The 16,049-nt window shown below is 39.3% G+C and overlaps 1 long non-coding RNA gene across 1 annotated transcript; it reads right to left on the bottom strand.

Moving 5' to 3' along the window:
- Nucleotides 1-16,049, bottom strand: LOC112559339. Its single transcript, XR_003098322.1, has 6 exons — nt 15,686-16,049; nt 14,836-14,929; nt 13,836-14,027; nt 6,696-9,150; nt 6,077-6,461; nt 1-1,311 (listed from the first exon to the last, which is right to left on the bottom strand). It is a non-coding gene; the product is annotated as an uncharacterized LOC112559339 (long non-coding RNA).

Below are 16,049 nucleotides of genomic sequence, written 5' to 3'. Positions count from 1 at the left end.
CGCTGTAACAGACTTTACTGCGATTAGCGAAAACATGTATATCGATGACGATCATGGAAAATAGATTTGTTCCGCTGTATTTACCCACCACCTGATGTTAAGGCCATTTTATGCTCAGGAAGGTTTCACGGCAATGTGGGAAACAAAATATTTGTAAGGCTTTTAACTTGTCCAGGAATGAATGCATCTGCGAAGAAGATTGACGAACAGCTAGTGAATGGGATACCACTATTATCCATGAGTATACCTTGCTTGTATATGAAGTCATTTGTCACCAACCCTACCACTCATCCACATAGTTCCTTTCACTCAACCGTTTACTTACTGACTGCACGTACTCATGCTCACCCTGCTTACTCACGCGCCATGTAGATAATCTTTGTCATATAATAACAAGTGTCAAAATTTGGAGTCTTACAGGTCTAAACCTAAATGGAACCATAAACATTTGCAACATTAAATAATATTTTCATCCCTGCTCATTCTTGATATATTTAACCACATGATAAAAATTAGAATTTCAGTCTTGTGACAATGTCAACGTTTTTCTAGTTATTCTTCACATTACAGTGATATTTTTATTAAAACAAGAAATCATTTTTATCATAGCGTGAATTTTTAACGAGAAGAAAGACATCTTATTCTATCTTACTTTGGAAGTGTAATAAATGAATTTAAGTAAAATCAACGAAAGTATGAGCCCATGGCAATACAGAATGTCCAGTATGTGAGGTTAACAAGTTTGTTTCATCACACAAAGCATAATAACGTGAAGGCAAAGCATTCATTGACTTCTGTCTTACAGTTAAGAAACTTGGGACAGAGTGTATGACAAGATTCATCGGTATACGATTATCACAGTCCAGGATTCACAGGATTGGAACCAGCTGACCACCTAAACACGGCGATCCTGACCTTTAACCTATCTTTGTAGCCAGCCAGTAGAATATCTTTGGCGAAGACAACAGAACACGCACTTTGTTACTGTTGACATTAGGTGTTGTAGCATGAGGAGTTTCTTCTCCACGATTGATGGCCTGTCCGCGTACTGAAAAAAAAAATACAAAACAAAACAGGCGAATGTCTTGACGCTCATTGAAAAGTAACCAGTCTTTCTTGACATGCGTGAAGGGTCCTTGGACAGGACGCCATCCTTTGAGACCAGTATTAGGAGACAAAGCGGTACACTCTGCAGATATCACTGGTGTCGTAAGTTCGGCAAACCCTCCTTAGCACGTTGTTTACACACATCCTCACACACGTGCCTCTAGGAATATTGCGACATCGTCCAGCCAGAGATCCACAGTTCGGCTGAAACAAATATTTGGTCGGTTTTGTCATCAGAAAGAGCGTTAGTAGCTAATAAGATGTTAATAAAACTGAACTATGTCTTTCTGCAGTTTTAACTTCAAACGAGAAAATTAAATCGGTGACATGAGGTAATGCTATACAGACATCAAAGACGTAGGCTTCTTTGTCTCTTGAAAATAATAAACAACTTAACCAGAGATACAAAAGGATTTGCGAATTTCTTTTCTCATTCAAGGATTACGACGTAGGTAATTTATTTTAGAACCGAAGTTTCAAATGTTAGTGATTTGAACCCTTTTACATCCTCTCCATTGATCACATCTTTTTGTTATGGTCAGGTGACATGGTGCGAAAGTTGTGTGACTACATCAACGCGTTGGGACTGCGAACAGCTCATTCCGCACGTGCTAGAGGAGAAAATGTTAAAGAACACGTGTAAAGTTTTTAAACGAAAAACTATAGAACTCTAGAGAAGGAAAAGTCTGACTCTTATAAAATCCAAACAGCAAGCAAATTTTCCCCTTACCATCGAGACCTCGGCAGTAGCCTATTCAAGCTTCGTATGAGGTTGGGAATTGTGCTTACCCAGCTAGGTGTGGTAACTATAACCTGTTAGTATTTGTCAAATTTTCAGAAAGTAGATTTTTGGGGAGAGAATTGAATTTGTTCAAGAGCGAGCTTTTGTAAAGACCTCTACATTTCTTGCTAGATACAGTTTATGGTAATAAGAGCGAGACAACAACGAAGGCGAGCAACAGACTTCGCCAGCTCACCAGAAGGACGGCCGTCACTAAAGTACTGTCCTCGAAGGACGCCCATCCTCTGAGGTGAGCAACGCCAACGCCTAGCGGAGGCGTTTTCTATTGGGATTTATGTGTAATTCATGAGGACTTCGATTCCCAAGTGACACCGTCAGAACTTTGTCCTATGAATATCAAGTCTGTCTTCTATCAGTGAACGTGTGTATATATATATATAGACACACACACACATGTACAAACGTTCTCTCCAGGAAGGGAAAGTAACTGGTAATAGTGCCAAATGGGACTGTCAGCGGGAGTTTAATTGTGCTACATCAATTTTCCTCTGGGTTATCACTAATATGTATGGGAGAGAGAGTAAGGACCCATGTATTTTTTCCATGTCTCTCGTTCTTTTCTTTTTTCTCTGTCTCTGCGTGCGTGCGTGTGTAATTGATACAATTTGTTTCAGTTAGTCGGACAGTATGACAGGTTTTTCTTTGAAATGTATGTGTGTATGGCTGGATATTAAAAAAAGAGACAAGGCCAGCGGAGCCAGACTGAGTTTGTCTCCTTGTTGGATGAAGGATACGACCATGTCTGGATGCTTACTTTGAGTAAGAAGTGGTGGCACGCACGAGTGCCTTGACATTTTTAATCCTGGATTTTTGCTAGAAAATTCTTTCTAGACGTTCGAGAACTGCGGCTTCTTGTTTCCCTCAGACGTCAAAATACGGCAACAGTGTATCGAAGCATGAATGAAAAATTGAAATATGTTATCGTGAAACACTCTCACGATTCCGAGATTAAAAACTCGACTAATCTTTCCTGAACAATTAACTATTAAACTAGCCTTATGGTTGAGGCTTACTGATTACTTTCCAGGCTCGTAATAAAAGTAAAACTATTCCCAGGCGTATTGTGGTTCACGAATGTCCCATCCTCTATCACAGAGTTACAATTGCTGTGAAACTGCATTGGCAGAGTACAGTAGCAAGTATTTCCATAATAGACTAAAGATGCTACCATCAGGATCAAATCTCACGAATTTCGTCTGAGCAGGCCTAAACATGAAGACGTTCCACCAGCTTTCCACTCATTTATCATAAAGCCAGAGAAGTGATGTGAGACAAATGACACTTCACGAATGTGGCGGAAGGACCCGCGTCTTGTGTCATGTTGCTTGTGTGAGTATTTTAGAAAACAGACCCGCGGAGACAAATGAGATAATGCTTTGCTTAAATACTGTTTGTATTAGGATTTTGTGTTCAGACAGACAGACAGACGGACAGACCGACTTCTAAAACATTGCATCACACTTGTCTCAGACATGAAAAAAAAAAATTATTGCTGAATTTTTATATATTATTATATTGTTTAGATTTTTTTTGGATTGAATAAATGTTGTCAAAATGGCCTTCTTGATCTTGCGATTTTATTTCTTGGAAGTTACTTTTACATATATTTAGTTTGTGAAAGTCCGACACATTTGAGATCTGTTTTCGTGATCTGTGAGAAGGTCAGCCACTTGTTTTTAAGAGAAGGAAGCACATACCGGAAGTCGTAAGCATTTTAGCAACACCGGTGACACACGGAAACATTTCTTGGGTCATTCATAAACTCACCTGAGAAAATGACCCCCAGGTTATATGTGCTTATGGTTATAACATGAGTCTTGTATCCATAGGGAGCATGCAGGTGGACGAGTTTCATGACATTCTTTTACGCAAGGACATTAAAAGTCGTCCATCTATGTCCTAGCTCTAAATAGAAGTGTAATGGGGACCATCCGAAGTTTACGCAGGACACCCATGCAGAGTGCACTGAGCGACATCACGTTTAATGCCAAGGTCTTCGGCAATTTTTTTTTTTTTAACGCACAACAAAGGCGGAACTTTCCGGAGAGCGGCCGCAGGAGCGGCACATAAATTTGTACAAACAAATCATGGAAGGAGCGCATGATTGGTCTTTAACTGCGCGTTACACTCGTATCCACAGATAGTGAAACTGTTTTCTTTCACTCAGTGTTCTCAGCGTAGACAAAAGTCCTGAGGTCCTCTATCAACAGTTAATACAGCCCGGTGTCAAAAAGGAAATGGCCAGGGAAGCAATATGTTTTATTTTTTTTAAAAACGAATTTCCTGTTTGGCGAACTTTGAGTGACGGTTAAAAAAAAAAAACACAGGAAAGTGCCATTACAGCAAGGGAAATTAAGTGGTTAATCACCTAACTTACGGTATGTGAAAAGTTGAGCCCACCCTTTCCCCCCGCCATTCACCTTTCCTAAATACATAAAACTGCTTAGTGGTGAGAAAAATTCAGTCACTGGTCTGGGGGAACCACAAACCCGACTTTGTGCTCGCGAAGTCGAACGCACCATCCACAATCCTATGTACACTAGAATTAATTTGTCTTGCAGCGATCCTGCATATGAAGAAAGAAGGCATTGGTTACTGGACAAGGCATTGTAGAAAAATAATTGCTATCCTGTGTTAAATAATTTCATTTAGTATTCTGTCTGATCACCCTCATGTAATTCTATTTCGGGCAACCTGATTCAGGGATGTTTTCGTAAACAGAGGGCAAAGTGACACATTTTGGTTTGCTTTTCGTTACCAGTTTTGTATTTGCTTAAGAGCCTTTTTCTCTTTCTATTTTATTTTATCATCATCATCATCATCATCATCGATGTAACCAAGCGTAGTCTGCCCATACCAAAGTATTCATCTGCAACCTTTTTCAACCCTTTGCTGAATATTTCCCCCGATTTTCACACTCCCACGTCTTCGAGTCTCTCCCGCAAAGCAAAATACTTTTGACGTCCTCGTTTGGCGATCAAACTGTCCACTTTCTCTCGTATATTCTAGTTAGGCATCCTATCGTGAAAGCTGCCGACGTGTTTTGTCGGCGATTCGATCCTCCCAGAGGACATTAATTACACCTCGTAGTGTGTAGGCGGTCCACTGCTCTTTCAGTGCAACAAGAGGTCACCAGCGAAACTTCTTCAGTGGTATCTGCGTGTTTAGCAAACATCTGTCGCCCACACCATTATAGAATGGAGATAAATATTATTATTATTGACCGAAGCATCGCACGAAGCTAGAAAAACCCACCAGAAAACTCACTAGGAAACTAGTTATCTTTCTGACCTTTTAACCCATCAATTTTGGTGTTAGTTGCTTTGATTTATTCTGTCCATAGTGAACTACTCATTAAGCCTTCATATGTACCCTCCCACTTTAATGAGTCCTTGATAGCATTTAAACATGTTGTAAAAGTTTACAAAGGATTCTAGACCAGTCGAAACGTTTATAAACATGTTTAAATGCTATCTGGGATGTTTTTTTTCACTTGATGAAGAAATATAGACTATAGCTGCATATGATAAATCATACTCAGTAAAAACGCCCCCTTCGAGTGATTGTTAGTTTTAGAAGAATGTGTATTTTCGTAAGCAGTTTTTATTTCGCTAATCTTCCTTGCGATTGGCTTTATGATTGTTGATGTTCTTTCACGCCTACCAGTGAAGATAAGCTGAAAGATGTAATTTAAGCTTCTTCGGGACGAAGAAGGACAATAATGTTAAAAATTCTGCTGCAGTAGACGGAATGAGCCATTTTCAAAGTAAAGTGAGGAAGAACGATTTTTGTTCTTTTACATTTTTTGATACAAAAGACTGTGATGTTGTTAGTAACCTTTAGCCAGACAAGTAGAGCACCAGAACTTTGGTACAATTCAAGCACTATTTCTGTTTTTTAGAACGTGTGTGTATTAGAATGCATACACAAAACCTATACTTTTGTTTCTAGAATTTTGTGAAGAATGTGAGAAAAACAGCTTGGTGATTGAACCTACTTTTATTGTCCTTATAACTCGTGAATAAGATACTTTATTTTGTTCTATTTCCATGTTTTATAATTGTATTACCTTATTTAACAACGACTGTTCATGCTGGAAAATCAACAAATATTTATCCTTGTAAAATTCACTGATCATGACAAATCGAGAAAGTGTAAGTCACTTACCATTACTGCTACATCTCGAATGTGTCTGGGGACAGCTGCAGTCGACAGAAGCGCCAAACCAGTTAGTTGTCCATCAACGACCTGCGGCAAACTGTGATGGGTGGGTGGTGACGGACTCATCCCAACCAGAGGGAAGTGAGGAGGGAGGCCGCACACAGGCTGGACAATCTTCAAAGCAGCGAGGACGGCAGCAGCAGAAAGAAGGAGTCGAGGCGATGGTAGTGACATTGTTGCTGCGCATGATAGCCCACACCCTTCTCTCTCTCCTCTTTCGTCGCCGTCTCTTTATAGATCTGCCGCGCGTCCACGTTGACCAGCTGCATCTGCCTCTTCTCACGCTGCAGGCGGAAACTTGGCGAGTTTCGTCGCAGGCTGCTCATGCGATCTGGATTAAAAACAAAAACGATCATTTTCTTACATATAAAGTTACAAATAATTTGAAAGTGATGCTAGACGCTAGCTTTAGCGGTTTTTTTTTTTAAGTGTTGAGTTTTGGTAACACTTCCTTTTCTCTTTCAATAAGAACTGTAAAAAAAAAAAAAAGTACATGAAAATGAAACTTGAAACACATTCTTGCTAATGTCATCGGATTAACATTTGTCTTAACACTTGGACTCACGTCTCGTTCTTTGCACGTCAGAGGGGGAATGGTTATCCGGTGTCGTCTGGCCTGTGCAAGATTCGATATACGACAAAGCACTCTTCTGGAAGGAAGATGTCTGGTCAGCAAATGTTGTTGGTACAGTTCTCCACATCCAGTCTGCGCTCACTCAAGCGAGAAGACCACGAAGCTCACGGAGCTCACGGAAGGAGCGCAGACTACATATTTTCGACAAGGGGGAAAATCTACGTCGTTAGGCCACCTGCCGGCACATTCTTTGAAGTCTTACAGGTGGACATCACGAGAAGGAGTCCGGGGACGAGCCTGATGGAGACAAACTGGAGGCATGCCGGTGACACGCGTGAATAGCAATGACACCAACGTTAACAAATGGCTATCTCCAGCGCACTTCCGTGACCTCGGTTACACCAGTCTCTGTAGCTCCGCAAAGCCTACCTATCAATCCACTGTGTCACAACACTTGAATAAAGCAAACCGGAGAAGTATTATTAGTAAAATACTTCTAGTAAAAATATTACTTTTTTTTTAGACATTTTTTTTTTAGTGGGTCGGTGGTGTAACATTCTATTAATACTTTCCTAATTAAGTTACTCCCTTTCACAGTTTCACTTATTTAGCACACCACTGACGTCTTTAAATAAATTTTTAATAGAAACCCCAGGAGGACATTTATTTTAAAAATTTAGCAAGGAAAAAAAGATGATAATATCGTGTATGGTATGTACCTAACTTTGAAGGTAAAAATACAATTTATAACTTCCTTTGAAGATGCTTGTTCAGAAGAGCAGTGTGTCAGTCACCTTCTAACGATTGTACAAACTCCACATTACTAGGATCCCGTTTTACCCTTTCAGTTCATAGAAGGCACTTTAATTCCTTGTTTTTCTTTTAGTCCCTGTAGTAAGATGACAGCATAGTCAGATGGAAATATGTTCCTTCCTTTGATGGCCGCGGAGGTTACCAACTATATTTTTCTCTGTTACAGAACCTCGCTTATAAATCTCACCTCCTAATTGTTGTAATCATTCTGTAAGTTTTGGTATTTTTTTAATTTTGTACATCTTGTCTCAAGGACAATACTTTCCCCTTCGAGTAACTGTTATCAATTCAACAGTAACATGATACTGTGCATTCCCAAAGAAACTGGCATTTATGAGTTGTTTTTAAGTTATTTCGAAAGTAGAAGATTGCTTTTTTTTGGAAAAAAATAAACACTTTGTTATTCTCATCTTCTTTCATAAGTAACTTTTTTTTTAAAAGGCAAAAGAATGCAAGCAAGTTACCAATTCATCACATCCAACAGGTCTCCTGAGATTCAGTGCCGCTAGCAACTGCGGTAACAAAGCTGCCGTTAAGAGAGAGGCTGAGAAGAGTAACTCACACAGTCAATGACCACCACAGCATCAGCGGGCCTGCTGACCGCGGCGGTTAAAGGCATGCGGTACAAGAGGCTGTCAAATAGGCGCTGGACCACTTTTTGACAGCGGGCTGCGTTCCATACGTCAGTGAGGCTTTCATGGCGTGCAAACTCGACCCCTCCTCCTGTAGAATGGCCAGAAGTAGGAGTGGAAGGTCAACAGTCAGCGTATGCATAATTCTGTCATTAGCGAAAAAAATCCAGGACAACAAATTTTTATTTGTTTCTTGCACGCCGCTGTTGTTCGAATTCTGTGCAGAGCGTCTGTATAATGCGCTTCATTCGTCTCCGGCTTTCCCTTCAAACCTGTTTTACCTCGGTTGGTCTCGAGATTTATTAAAATTATGGAGATTTGTCGGACGCTGAATATTTCATTTCCGTGCTCGAATTGGGCGGTCCGGTGGTGCAACGGTTAGCGCCTGTCACCAGGACAGTGAGGGTTGGCTGTCGTGGGTTCGGATCTCGTCTCGGGCACGCTGTTCTTTCTCTGCATGTGGCATCTGTTTACAGGGTTGGTTGCCTTGACGTGATATAGCCTTAGTTTCTGGCTCGGCGTAAAACACCAACCCATGTTTATTTTTTTACTGGGAACGGTAAATTATTCCACAATTAAGGCGAGCACAACGGACGGCTTAATTTAAACTCGTCATTTTAAAATTAGAGTGAGGCTACCTTGGGGTTTTCCTCTACACGACCCACTCGCCATTAATGAAAACAAAAATCTGCATGTGCACCTGTGTCCGACTGTTTTGTCAACAAGGTAAACTCTAACGCGTTAGCACATGGCGACACAAAATAAATTTGCTTCTTTTACATTCAGTCGGTCTTATTTTGCAATAAAAGTACAAATAAATCACATTTCAAGCAATTTTCACGTTTTTAAAATTATTTAAATATCATGTTTCATTAAAACATTAATTTGTGATCAAGCTATTTTTCAAGAAATTCTCGTTAGTTCAAATAAGTGACTACAGATGGTGCCATTAATGATGAGAACTTCAGTCTTGTCCAGGTATTCTTCCCCTTTCTCTTTCCCTGTGAACATAAAACGTTATAGCGTAAGTAAGGCTTTTAGTGATTTGTTTTATCTCAGATTAATATGAATGTATTTTTGAACATAAATTACTGTCGATTGAATGGCACGACACACTCCAGTCATAGGAACGGCTGTCTGCATGATTTAATGACTACGTTAAGAAGTGTGAGATCAACAACAGACTTTATGCAGCAATAATTTACATGAAGAGTGAGCAAGAAATATTGGTTGGGCTGGCCATGATGTCCATCGAGCATCATCTGGCAGTTTCAAGGAAGGAACAAATAGCATTTTTCGAAACAAAAAGTTAAACAAGTGAGATTTTAGGTCTCAATTTGATGACTAAACATAAATCAACCGTTTAATATGTTGAATGCTTGCTTGAGATTTTGTGGGTGAGGGGAGGGGTTGTAGGGCCGGCTGCATCACCTATCATTTGCCTAGTGGGTAGCTTAACCCACCGCCGACCCTGGCCACACTGCACCGAAGCCTTGACATTCAGTTGCCTACCAGGTCTTGCAGTCATGTCATCAGTCAAGGATGCGGGAAATCATGCGAAGGACCGTGGCACGGTGTCCTTGCCTGAATGAAAATCCATCGAAAACCACGTGTCATTCTGATGGCACCGTGAGCGATGACATTCTGAGTCGTTGGACTCAGATGTGTCCTCGAACCCTCCTCTATTTCCTCGCCTCCCGTCGCCTCATCTCTGGCGAGATAAGTGATCTTGATACCCCATAACCCCAGGAATTCCCCTCCCCCCCTCTTACCGATACTTCTCTACTCATGGCGGTCCATAAAGAGGTCCAATTTTCTTTACCAAGGTCCAAGTCAACATCTACTAGCGTATTTGTCACAAACTACTTAGTACATACAGGTCGTACTTTGCCGACAGAAGCGCGTACTGTCACGGATTTTTTTTCTTTATTTTATTCTTAGTGTAGGATGCTGTTTCAGTCAAAGAAATTGTCAGAAGTTAATGATTTCTTGTCTAAAATCATTACTTTTTATGTTTTAGTCAGTCTTGATGACAGTAGATGTCATTAGTCGACAGAAAGAGAAGAGAGCATTGAGTAAAAATGGTTTAGAAAAGTAATGTGGGGTAATAAACTCACATCTGGGCATTGAAAGATTTTAGCTTGCAGCATATATTATTATGTACCTAAACAGAAATAATTTAAAGATTACTCATCTGATTGTGAACTTTAAATTAATGTAGATGTCTTTGTCAGTCTCCATAGTAACTGTCGATTTTACCTAACCTTTAGATGCTTCCATCTAGTCACATTCCCGCTGGAAGCTTATTATTGAGAAAGAGATGACGGCAGTAAAAGAAACAGTCCGGCAAACGCTCGATCTTGTCTACTTTCATGGTAAGTTCAAGCAGAAAAATCTAGAAAGTAGCATGTTTCTTTCCACTAGTGGTCCGCGGGCATAAGTCAGGTGGTCCGCGGCTGACAGTCGTCATATGTCAGCAAAGTGATGTTTAAAGTGATGCATTCCTCGCATTAACATTTTAATTACAAAGAACGAGGTATACGTAGTTTTATGTCTTATTATTATACTACTGTCACAGAAGTACATTTAGTTTTGAATTAAAATGAAACAAATGCGGCAATTTAAATTTGAAATTCATAGTACAGACTGATTTTTAGGCTTTGGTGGTCCACCATATTTTTACTTAGGCCTTGGTGGTCTACCATAGTTTTTACTTAAGTAAAGTGGTCCGCGGTCCGAAAAACTTTGAGAACCCCTGCCCTAGGGCCCAGGAATAGTCTGTGATTTTTATTTATTTGTTTGTTTTAGCAATGAATTATACCATGGCAAATAGTATTAAATTTAATCTTAGTATCAAACTTGGAGAAAAACTTCCCACTGCTTGTTCTTTGACCACCATGCACGTTTTTCAGTATGACAGCATCTGAGGGCGTCGCGGAGTGTCCAGCGTCCACATAGCTGGTATGATTGAGCATGGCGAACGCTGAAGAGCTCGGTGTCTGATCATTGGGTGGATTCACCTCAGATGGTAATCTTGACGTCGATATCGTCTACAAAGGCGGGCGTGTAGTTATAATGGTTTCTCTTGTGAATGGCCACGGGTGTAATGTTTTTACTAATGCCACGTGGCGGGCTCCGCAGAAAGTGGAATGTTATTTGTCCTGTCAACTTGCCTTCAAGACCGAAGGTTGTTTAGTAGACCCATGTCATTTCCTCCTACGACGATGCTGCTTTTTGCCGAAAATAGTTGTTGGTTTGCGCAGATGATGGTTTGTTATTCTTAATCTAGTTGACCAGTGTCTTTTGATGGCCAAGTTAGTGTCAATCATCCTAGTAATTTGAGCAATTTTTTGAACACAAAATACTAATCTTCTGCCGGATGTATGTTGCTACTGCGACTTGCGCTTCACGTGTCACATCTGGCAACAATTTGTTGTGTGTGTTATTTCAAACCCCTTGACCTGGCTGGCCTTTTGGAGACCAGAGAGAAGCATTTCAGCAGCTGACAGGGTTTTCCGGGCAGACCTTGGCTAATCGGGAGTAAGAAGGTCGAGCAAATGAAGGGGTGTATATTCTTCAGTTTTTCCTTAGTGTCGGGGATATCGTAAGCATTCCCAGAAAGATGATATTAGTTTGTTACGGCTAGTGACATGGCTAGACCAAGAACAGCTTGCACTAGTTTACTGTTCCATTAATTTTGTTGATGTTGTGTGGGGGCAACCAGGGATGTTAATGCTGTCCGTGGTAGTAGTAGTAATAATAATCACATTTATATTGCACCTTTATCCGTCATTAATCAAAATCTTAGCGCTTTATAATGCATGTAATGCTTGCATACCGCATTTCCTCGTGAAGAAGACGAGCTCAGTGCGCTCCACAGGAAGATCAAGTCACAGTCCGATAAAGAAACACAACACGAAGATAGGGCGGTGATGTGACACAACAGCGCACAATATGGTGGTAGCCAGTTTTTCTTAGGAAAAATGTTTTCAGGACATCAAGCCCCATTCAATAACAGACTGCAGATCCAAATATTATCGTTCGTTGTTCAATCAGTTCATCAAGGCATCCGAGCAAAGAAGCTGACGCAGGACTGGAACATTACATTGTTGAAACAAGTGTTTACAAAGCGCTATCTGGATGCAGGACAATTTATTGGCGTGAATGGTGAATGGTGAGAAATCACGGACCGCAACACAACATCTAAATAATTAATTGGATTAAACAACATTTACAAGCAAAACATTTTGAATAATAAAACAGTTCCGCTACAGAAAAAAAAAAAAACCGCGTAACTATTATCTAAATTTTCTAACATGCTCATTTTGATATAATCTTTGGAAGTCTTGGAAATATGTGTGGTCAAAGACCCCCCACACACACCACTACATAAAAAGATAATAATTCGTATTTTACAAAGATACTAAAATCAATGATCTATGATTTTTGGTACTGTCTGAAAGTTATTTTTAAAAAGTAGTACATCTTAAAAATAAAATCATTGATTACAGTCAAAATTTTCATCGTAACATATTTTTAGATAGTTATTTTATATTTGTTTTTTCTATCACATTAAAAGTCTTCAAAACAATTTTTTCTACTGTGTACTGTCACCTTAAAGCTGTTTATACCTCTAGTATCACATGGCACATCCCTCGTCACTGGATTAATTTTCAAAGACTTAATTTCATTACGTTAAGATATTTACTTAATATAAGTGAAAGTTTTTCTATAGAACCGCAAAACTAAAGCAGTGTTAGAGATAATCACAGACAGCAGTGCCTACAACAGACTATTCCCTTTGGCAAAGCTCTTTCGCGTGTTAGGCACGAATACAGTTCACTAGACTTAGAGAAATAAATGACACCACTGAAATGCTACAAAACACTGAGGTTCTCTGTCATTCTATTGTTATGCAAAATTTTAGAGGAAGCCAGAAATATGGATGCAAGACAGCTGTAAACAAGCAGACTTTTCGTCATAGTTTCGGTCTTTTCCCCATCTCACCTGTTTTAATAATAGTGTAATAATAGACATGAAATACATTTCTCTTTTTCTAACTTCTATAAAAAGTTTGTAGCGCGTTTACTGCTTGTCGATTTACACCAACCCTCTTGTCGATGCGTTTTATTGTCACAAACGTTAACGTCAGGTGGTGAAAAGATTTTGTTAAAGAATGACCCCTGACCATTCTTGGAACTGCATGCTGTCTGGAATGGCCAATGCTATCAGTTTAAAGCAATTCGATATTATCTTGTCGGTACTATTTGGGTGGTAAACAGCTTTGACAACTCCGCTATTTTTTGGACACGTAGGCTTTTTGTTTACAGTTAGCGTGCCTTTATCTGTGATCGATATGTTAGCTCAGTAGTAGAAACAAACTTTGCGAGAAATGAATTAAATTGTCTACCAGTTTTATCGACGTCATCGCTCAAGTGTTTTTTGAATTAATGTAAAAAGAGTTTTAAATGGAGTGCGAACACTATTTTCGCTCAACTTAAAAAATTCTCGCCGTCTCACATTTTAACAATTAATTAAGCAACCTTTTTATTTTCTTTATTTGCTTGCATGAATTAAAAACTTTGTTATGTCGATTTAGCAAAACATTAAACCCATGTCGACTTTCACAAATTAAAAGAAAGGGTAGACAACTTGTATAAATTAATTTACTTCGTTACTCGCCTACTTTGATAGGACAATTTTCTTGTTCAGCCAATCAGCCATTCAGTTGAAAGATGGCTATAACGGACGGAAGGTTGTTTGTCCAGTCACCACCAGCCACGGATCGGACCTTCAAGTTTGCCCAGGGTCCATCAAAGTTGTTGATCCTCACGACCTTGGTCCTCCCTCTTCTCGTCTTAAAAATATTCAGCTCGGCCTTAAAGGTAAATTATATTATCATTTTCATTTTGCTACTTTTTGTCACAGGCAGATATATTGAATGAACTGTTTTTCCTCTCATAAAATAGTTTTATTGTCTAAGATTTGCACAAAAAAGCCCGTAATTTTTTTTTTATACAGAACAATTAAATTTGCTTCTGCTATTATTTTTCTATGAACTTTTTCCTTTCCTATGAGAAAAAAAAAATGAATCGATCGGATAGTATAAGGAAGATCACATTTAGGATCTTATCGACCTAGCTGTCATTAAGGATTCACTCACATTTTAAATAAACTGCCAGGAAATATTTGCATTATTCTATTTGATCTTCACAAAGAGGTCTCAGATTTCTTCACATTACTGATTACGATCAGCACACGGATGTTTATGTTTGTCACCTACAAGCGTCCGCCAGACACACGCATCAGGCAAATATATAAAAACAGGACCTGAACCTTGTAAATTTTGCGAGTGTATAGTGTTACCAAAAAGTATTTTCAAGCAAGTTTGAAATTCAGATAGTTACACACAAGCATCTCCGCTTCATTCATTCACTTTCCTCACGCTGAAGTGATAATGATGATGATGATGATGATGATGATGATGATGATGATGATGATGATGATTGATGATGATGATGATGATCATAAAGTGATGTTCATGTAAGTCTGTAAGACTTATCAGCCTTAAGTAATCTGTTTTCTTCTCAAATCGTTCATTACCTCAGCATCTCTACGTTTTTGACTTTGTGGTGGATTGGAAACATGATATACATGTGTACAGATTCGTTTATTTATGCTAGTACCTTTATTATTTCAGCTGAAGTAAACAGCCCGATGAACTCGAAGTGGCATTTCCTCAGAGACTGATGTCTCCTCTCTGATTTCGCAGCAGAAGACCTAATGGAAAAAGATGAGGATAATTTAAGAACTGCGAACTTTAATGTAAAATTAATTTAAATGATGACTGTCTAAAAGCAATACAGGCAATACTCATAGAATGAATTCGTTATTTCAGATAATTCGCTGTATCTAGATTCTCAAACTTCAGCTTTCTTTATGATTTTAATTTCGCAACATCCCTCTTTCGCTAAAACAGCAATGCAGAAAATATAAAACTTAATGAAAACAGAAGTGTCGAAATGTTCATGTGAATTACAATTTCATATATTATTTCCATTTATTACTGTATCCATCTTTGTTGATGTTTGTAAATGTTTCAACCACTCTGAGATAGGCTAGTATAAGACTATAAGCTTAATATTTTTATGGCTTGATTAGCCATTTTAAAGACTATGTGACTAGTTCAAAAGACAATGTGATCAAATCGACTATATCCTGATGCCGAGAAAAGAAAAGCAAACTCAAGCAGCCACCAAATACAAAGAAGTGAACTGTGCCATCAAGAAAGGGATGAAGGCAGCTAGGGAGAACTGGATCGAAAGCCAGTGCCGGGACATAGTGGATGGAATGGCACGAGGTGACAGCAAAATGGCTATAATCTCATACAAAGAACGTAGAACCAACGACTTTGTACGAAACAAAATTGCCACACTCGCAGCAACCTCTACTTTCAGCAGTCAAGTGAAATTAGCAGGTATTTTTTGGCGATGTAATCCGGTACGACACCCTGTCGAAGACTATCCTTCAAGGTACCTCAGAGGGTAGTGGAAGCCGCGATGACCAGGTTTATTGGTTTACGATGGTCAAAGACTGGACTGGTCTGACTATCGCCCACAATAGGAAAGAGTGTCGGCCTGTCAGCTACCTCTCTGCCACTGTGCTCCCCCCAATGACAGGTGCCGGTCAAGGGACAACTGACTGATATTTTCGGAACAATCTTGTGTTCATCTGCAAATGAATTTCAGAAGATGCACAAAACGCACATTAGAAGTATGTATCCTGTATCATGTAAAATTGATACCAAAATTATAATCTTTTTATAACTGTAATCCCAGATATTGTCTGGTGTTTTTATCATATACTTCTGAAAACGATTTGCTTTGTTTTCTGAGCAGCT

This window comes from Pomacea canaliculata, linkage group LG3 (genome assembly GCF_003073045.1).
Source record: "Pomacea canaliculata isolate SZHN2017 linkage group LG3, ASM307304v1, whole genome shotgun sequence".
In the NCBI taxonomy this organism is placed as follows: domain Eukaryota; kingdom Metazoa; phylum Mollusca; class Gastropoda; order Architaenioglossa; family Ampullariidae; genus Pomacea; species Pomacea canaliculata.
The sequence above is the reverse complement of the archived record's forward strand: the minus strand, read 5'-3'. Positions and strand labels throughout refer to the sequence as shown.